Source organism: Rutidosis leptorrhynchoides, chromosome 2, assembly GCF_046630445.1.
Source record: "Rutidosis leptorrhynchoides isolate AG116_Rl617_1_P2 chromosome 2, CSIRO_AGI_Rlap_v1, whole genome shotgun sequence".
In the NCBI taxonomy this organism is placed as follows: domain Eukaryota; kingdom Viridiplantae; phylum Streptophyta; class Magnoliopsida; order Asterales; family Asteraceae; genus Rutidosis; species Rutidosis leptorrhynchoides.
The window spans coordinates 330,332,802-330,341,338 of NC_092334.1; positions in this window are offsets into that span (position 1 = coordinate 330,332,802).

Here is an 8,537-nt window from a genome sequence, read left to right on the forward strand (position 1 = left end):
AGGTTCTCCATGCACCCGACAAAGCAAAATTCAAAAGGTGGACCTGTACGTGTTGTTAAGTTCAGCCAAACAAAGTATATGAAACAATCTCCGTTACCCAAAGATATTTGCAAAAACTTCAGGTGGTGATTCTATGATGAGTTGTTGGAAGAAGCAGTGATTCTTACTATAGTTGAGAAGGATGATGGAAGCATACATTTCGACAATGTTAGGATCTTTGATCCTATGTGGCTGAGAAACTTATCTAGATTTGATGTGGAAGTACTTCACCACCATCACATTACCTTCAGAGAAGATAAACGGGAGGAAGCAATGAGATATCAGGGTGTGATTGCTGTCTACCATGCCTACTGTTGATGCATTTTCTGTAAGTCCCTAGACATATATCCTAAGTTTGTGATTAGTACTTCAGTTTATGGGCTACCATGATCGCTCGTTATTATCCTGTCTGTGTTTATATGTGGTTACTGGTACTGCAGGAACGCGATAAGGATGTTTGACTTTATTAGACTCAGTCAGACGTACGAGTGAAGCCTCACTCGTACGGCTGACAAGCTCATCCGCACGAGTGTGCTGAGCTGAGTGACAAAACTAATCTGTGTAAACATACACGAGTGAGTGATCACCCGTATGGCTGAGACAACCCACTCGTATGATTGAGGTCTAAATCACGTGGTTGATTCAATAGCAGGGGTATATAAGTGTTTATGTTCTTCATTTTAGGTTAAGCCTCTCATTACACACATATCACTCAGATCTGGTAGCCTGTCCGAATCTCTCTCAACCCAAATCACTCAAGAGGTGAATAATAGCTCTAGGTGTTAATCTAATCACACATCCATTGTTATGGTTTGTCTTAATTAATCCCAAAAAGCTTTTCATATTCACTAGGAATCATTTTTACGTGTGTAATTGTGATTAGAGAGTGTGTTTATGTTAGTTTAGTGCTAATCCAGCTTGTGGACGAAGAAATTAAGGTTTAACATCAGTTTCTAGGGTTTTATAGTGAATTAGGTTGAACAACAACCCACACGTGGGGGTCAGCGAAAATTTGCTCACTCGCGCGGTTGACGTCACTCGTGAACTCACACGCACAGTTTAGCATAACCTTAGTTAGGTTAAGTGACTACAGTCTGATCACACGATTGATCATACGGTTGACTGTGAAATGTACAAGTGATCATACAGTTGATCCTTACTTGCACGTTTGAGATTTGGTGTTAGTTCTTTTGGTTGGTTAGGTCATACGTACGATTAAGTCATGACACGTACGCTTGAGTGTGTGACACCTACGCGTGAGATTGTGACTCGTACGCTTGAGATCCTGAACCGCATGGTTTACCTATTTTAGTAATATTGTCAAGATGTTTAATTCGAACGATTATGCGTTAGCTGCACCGTTAGTTCAGAGTATTACGAATATGACTCAAAGATTACTCCTTGCTGAGAGTGAATCAGGAAGTGGTACGAAATGTCCAAGATTGATGAATATGGAAAACTATTCTACTTGGAAGTCTAGATTTAAAATTTGTTCTGATGGTCTAGACACGAAGCTTTGGAAGTACATTGAAACCGAATTTCAATGGCCTCGTTCACCAGTTAAAAATGAATTGTACACGTTGCATAATATGCCTTCAGAAGAACGTGAAGAGTATAACTTGGAGAAGAAGATGTACTGTAACTTGACAAGTGCTCTAGATGGTCTGATTTTCCATCAATTTCTGTGTCACGATAATTCATTCAAGATATGGGAAGCACTTCGTACTTTTAATGAAGGAAATACATCTTACAGAACTAGAAAAGGTTTAGAGTTGAAAGCTGAGTTTGATTGTTTTCACTGGCAAGTCGGAGAATCTATTACAGAATTGGTTGAAATATACCGTCATTTGCTAGCTGAACTACACAAGCATGATGTAACCATTGCTGGGAAAGATAAAGTGACATTTCTAGCTGGAGCATTACCATTAGAATGGAATGGTTTCGTACTAACTATGAAAACCAGTACCAAAGAGCCAATGGCTTGGCGGTATCGAGGTCACCCTTACAACCTTGAGGTTGGGGGTTCGAGTCCTGTTTAGGACAATTCGTGGTGTATATTTTCGAGTTAGATTTAGGTGAGTGTGTGAGTTTGCCTTTCAAAAAAAAAAAAAAAAAACTATGAAAACCAGTGGAGAACTTGCTACTGCTACAGTGAACTCGTTTATCGCAAGACTTCAGGAAGACGAGTTAGAGTTTTAAACAAAGTTATGAGGTCTAAACAAGTTCAAGACACCAAAATGTATTGTCCAAATGGTTATACACCTCCAAAATCAGCTCATGCACCATTTCAAACAGCTTTTGCTACAAACAATCAGAATATGTATGGTTTGAATGTTAGCAGTACACCTATTCAACAACCTTCGTATCCACCACATGTTTCAGCATGTTCACTCAATACTCAATCACAGCCTACTTCCAATACTACAGAGTCATCTACACCGACTGCATCAGATGTTCTATCTGCACTTAAGATCGAGAACATAAGGAATGTTGGGAAAGAAAAGATTAGTGAAGATATAGCTTTACTATCAAGCATTGTTAATTCCTATGATAGTTATCTTGATGGTCGTGTGGGTAACGTTCATCTAACAACTGAAGATTATCATCAACTTGATAAAGATGAAGCAGAAAAGATGGATATTATATGGGGCATGGCAAATCTTGTGAGAAGAGCAAGAGATTACGAAGACCGAACTGGAAAACCGATCAGTCTGACCAAAGATACAAAACTGGGATTTGATATGAATACTGTTACTTGTTACAACTGTGGAGAATTAGGTCATTTTTCAAGACAGTGCACAAAACAGAAGAAGCAAGGTAATCGTAATCCTTTCAAGAATTAGAACTACAGTTCTCAAAGTCAAACAACAAATCGTGAGATTTACATTACTGATACAGTAAATGAACCAGAAACAGCTGAGACTCTTAACAAAGCTTTGGTTGTCATTCATGGAGATGATGATGATTGGTCTATCAAATTGAATGTAGATGATCAACAACCTAAAGCTAACATTGCTAAGATCACTAAAGTTGAAGAAGATTGTGTCACTAATCAAAATTTAATTGACAAAGCTGGCTACTCATGCTGAAAGAGCTGAAGAGTTGTCTCGAACCATTCGGAAGGAGAAGATTCAGAAACAGGTTAAAGAAAAATTCAAGAAAGCACGTGATTCAGTTCCTCGTACACCTAAATCTGGAAGTGTTTCACCAACTTCGTCAGAGGACTATTACTTCAACAGTTGGAAGAGTAAATATGATGATACCTCAGTGCTTGAAGATAGTCTAGAAGCGGATCAACATGAAGAAACTTTATTTGATTCTGACAAGGAACTAGACGAATGGGGTAGAATGATTGCCGTAGATTTGGAAATGTTATTTCTCATGGGTGAAGGTTCAGATCTTGAGAGTGTAAATTCAGAAGATGGTGATTCAGATGAAGTTTTAGATTCAGAAGTTGAAATTAAAGCTGATCATACTGGACTTGATCAAACTGATTTTGAGGCACTGAACAAGCGCGCAGTAGATTTACTAAAGATGTGCTTATCAAAAAGTGATCTTGAGAAGGTCATCGGGTTAACAAAAGCTAAAGATATTTGGGACAGACTTGAACAGATTCATTTGGGAAAAGATGCTGGTACATCAGATTTTCTTATAGATTCATCAGAATCAGAAGATGAGCTCGATGATGGGAAGAAGAAATTTTTTTTTTGCATTTATGGCTGAGACTTCTTCATCAAATAACGCTCAACAGGTATCTTCTGATCCATCTACTGATAATGAATGTGTTAAATGCGCTGAATCTAAAATAACAATAGATAAATTAACAAAGGCTTATGCGGAGATGAAAGAAAAATGGCATGCAGACCATGTGACCACTAAGGTTGAAAACGAGTTGAAAGAGCAGATCAAAGTTTATAAAAAACAACTTCACGATCTTAAATGTTATAAATTTGACATAAATCAAGCTTTAATTAAACATGTTGACACAATTAATGAACTAAAGAAAGAAAATGAATGCGTTAAAGCTGATTTAGAAGCATTTTCAATTAAAATGAAATGTTGGGCAAGTGCGTCACAGTGGAATGCATTAATGGTGGAAATTAATGACACCAAGGGCAAGGGTATGGGATATAAGTATGAATCTCCTCCTTTTCAGAACACATTTGTTAATGCAAACGTAGTTGACGGTCGACCAGAAGACTGTATTCCGCCTAGTTATGAAGATTACGTTGAAAAGAATAAAAAATGTAGCTCAACTACGGATACAACTTCTGATGATACTGCTGAAGGTGCTCTAGATCATGAGGAAGATAGGAAAACTGGTTTAGGAGATAACTCTAAGACAAGTAAAGTTAGAACACCAAAAGGTCCTGTTAAAATTTTAAGAAATCCTAAATTTGCTGACAGACCTGTTCCTCCTGTTACCCCTAAGCATGTTACAAAAGATAAACCAAATGATTCTCCTGTGTTCGTAAGAAAACAAGACCCTTCATCTTCAAACTCTAATAACGTGTATGAATTTAGAGGACATAGGGAGTTTCATCAATGTTTTAATTGTGCTGTCTTTGGACACATTGCTACTTATTATCCAAGAAGAGTTTGTTCCACTAGACATAAGATTGACTTGTCACATGATAAATTTAAATCATCTTATGTTCATAGAACAAATTCACCCGTAAGTAATGAAAGTCGTGATAAGAGGTTTAAGACAAATGTTGTTTATGGAGATCCTAAGAGAAAGAATTTAAATAGATCTGTTTCACCTGTGAAAGGAAAAATTCCAAAGAGAAGTTTTGAGGAAAATATGACAGGGTTTTGTAATCAAGAAAAACCTTTTGAACCAATGGCACGATCACCCTCATAAATAGCTAGTTGTCGAAAATACTTTTCTCGTAACAGACCATAAATGAGTCGCTCTGAAGATGAGCAAAATATGAAAAACCCGAAGAGCAATATTGCTACTTCTAAACTGTCTAAGTTTATGATTTCTAATGATGAGATTCCACCGGATTCGAACGGGAAATTGATGAAATTTCAAGCTATGGGTGTTAATGGACAACCTACTGCCGTCCGGGCGGGTGTTCCCATTATCAATTAATATTCTTAATGTGATATGCAGGGAACCAGGGTACCTGCAAACAACACCTGGATAGTGGATAGCGGCGCTTCGAGACATATGACTGGACAGCTATCTCTTCTTTCGGATGTACAGCTAATTAAGGGAGGTTATGTTGCATTTGCTGGAGATAAAGGAGGTCACATTTCAGCTAAACGTTTATTGAAGAATGAGAAAGTTAGTTTTGACAAAGTGAACTATTATCAAGAGATTGCAAACAATTTGTTGTCGGTTTCACAAATCTGTGAAAAATCTTTCAAGATAGCATTTGATGATGATTTAAGCTACATTTTGAAGCCAGAGTTTGTGATTCCTCCAGAAATGATTTTGATGAAGGCTCCTAAAAAAGCTGATTTATATATGCTTGATATGAATGTTCCTACTTCAACTACTAAACATCATCAAGCTTTTGTTTCTAAAGCGACTGAACAAGATTCTATTACATGGCACAAACGCATGGGTCATTTAAGTTTTTGGAAAATGAATCACCTTTTCCACAACAATCTTGTAGAAGGTGTTGATCTTCGATCTTTTCAGATTCCAGGAACATGTGTTCCGTGTAAGAAGGGTAAGCAGAGCAAGAAAGCTCATAAGCTGGTGAAGTATAATCCAATCTCTGCTCTACTTGAATTATTACATATGGATCTTTTAGGTCCAATTCATTTTGAAAGCATTGATGGAAGTAAGTATTATCTGGTTGTAACTGATCATTATTCAGTTCTGCATACGCTCCTCAGATGAATGGATTTGCTAAAAGAAAGAATAGGGTATTAATCGAGACAGCTAGAACTATGCTGGCAGATTCATCATTACCTGTTCATTTTTGGAGTGAAGCTGTTGCAAATGCGTGTTACACTATGAATCGAGTTCTAACTGTTAAACGACTGGGTAAAACTTGCTATGAGTTATTGCATGAGAGAAAACCATCTTTGAAGCATCTAGAACCATTTGGTGCACCGTGTACCATCTTGAAAAGAAAACCAGGAAGTAAGTTTGATTCTAAAGTGGTTACTGGAGTATTTCTTGGGTATAGTTCTCCTAACAAGCGAGTTTTCAACAATGAAACAAGATGTGTTGAAGAATGGTCTGAAGTTGACGTCCAAAGGAATCATACGAAGAGTGCTCCTAAGAGTCATCCTTAGATTTATAACTATGATGAGCTGATTGAATCATTCAATCTTGCTCCAGATCAGATGGAAAATGAAGTTGAGTTACAAATGCTGTTTGATTTACAAAATGAACCACAAGCGTCTGCACCTACTCCAATTCCAACTCCATTACATACAGTCAATGAGCCAGTTCAAGATTCAGATTAAGATGTTGATCCAGTGTACGATACCTGCGGATCTAATATTTCAAGTGAAATTTCTGACAATCCTGAAGATATTGGTGATACTACGAATCTACATCATGAGATACCTGTTTCTACACAACCAGTTCCCAGAACTACAGCTGCTCATCCTAGAGAGAATATTATTGGAGATCCAAATGCATGTGTTAGAACAAGAAGGCAAGTTTAATTTGATGGTCAAGTTGATACGCATATGACAGCTGCTGCTGCATACTACTAGTACTCATGTCATATTTCTATAATAGAGTCAAAGACAAAAAAAGAAGCCTTGAAGCATGTTGATTGGGTCATGGCTATACAAGAAGAGATTCAATAATTCAATCGTTTGAATATTTAGAAGCTAGTTACTAAGCCGCATGGAACTAAAGTAATTGATCTCAAATGGGTTTGGAAATGAAAGTTTGACGAAGACGGAAATGTTATCCGTAACAAGGCAATATTAGTTGCTAAAGGTTATCAGCAAGATCCTGAATTCGATTATGATGAAGTTTTTGCTCTTGTTACCAGATTTGAAGCTATTCGCATTTTCTTGACTTTTGCGTCATTTATGAAGTTTAAAGTGTTTCAAATATATGTCAAGAGTGCATTTCTTTATGGCAAGCTTAATGAAAGAGTATATGTCAGTCAACCACCAGGTTTTAAAGATCATCTTCATCCTGACAAAGTTTACCATTTACGGAGAGCACTATATGGTTTACATCAAGCCCCACGTGCTTGGTATGGATATCTGTCAAGTTATCTGATTGAAAAATGTTATCAAATGGGCACGGTAGATTGTACTCTGTTCACGAAAGTTAAAGATGATTGTATTATCTTAGTTTAGATTTATGTAGACGACATTATTTTCGGTGCTACAAAGCAGGAACTCATTGATGAGTTTGAGCAGGTTATGAAGGACGAATTCGAAAAGAGAAAATTGGGTCTCTTACACTACTTTCTTGGTTAGTAAGTCGAACAGACTGATAATGGAAATTTACTTTATCAAGCAAAGTATGTAAATGATATACTCGAACATTTCGGTATGACTCAAGAACGTCCTGTGTCGACCCCACTAGCTGTAAATCACGGTATTTAGTTGGACTGTGAAGGGGAGCCTATTGATCCTACATACTATCGAGCAATCATTGGATCACTCATGTATCTCACTGCATCTAGGTCGAATATTATGTTCGCAACATGTCTGTGTGCTCGTATCAATTTAATCTGAATACAGTTCATCTTACAGCTGCCAAAAGAATTCTATGTTATCTGTTACATTCTCCAAATCTCGGCATCTGGTATTCGAACGAAGACAAGTTTGGTCTTGTAGCCTACAGTGATTCAGACTATGCAGGTTGCAAGATCAACAACAAATCTACATCGGGAGGATGTCAATTTCTAGGTGAAAGACTGGTGAAATGGCAATGCAAGAAACAAACTGCAGTTACACTTTCCACATGTGAAGCTGAATATATTGCTGCTGCTAGTTGCTGTTCGCAAGCTGTTTGGATTCAACAACAACTTCGCGATTACGGACTAAGAATCTCTTTCTCTTCTCTTTATATTGATAATACTGCTGCTATTGCAATTACTAAGAATCTTGTGCAATACTCTAAGACTAAACACATAGGTGTTAAGTATCATTTTCTTAGGAATTGCCATGAGAAAAAGATAATTGAGGTTAAGAGAAAAGGTACTAAGGACCAGAGGGCTGACCTTTTTACTAAGGCTTTTGATAAACCTAGGTTCTTGCTACTCTTAGAGATGAATGGCATTGTTGATCGAGACAAAGTAATTTCGGATGTTGATTGTGAGGTTTAATCAAACTTTTAGACTTTGTATGTAGGATGCATGACATATAGATTTTAGTTTCTTATTATCTGTACTGCATATTCTTGCTTTCTGTCTGCATTTCCTTGCATGATTTCGTTCATGTTTGCATGCTAGTCTGTAGCTATTTTCTATTTCTTTTGTTTAAAATGCTAAAAGACAAAAAGATTTTATGTTTTAGTATTTTAGGGGGAGTGTATGTTTCAACAGAAAATACCTAAA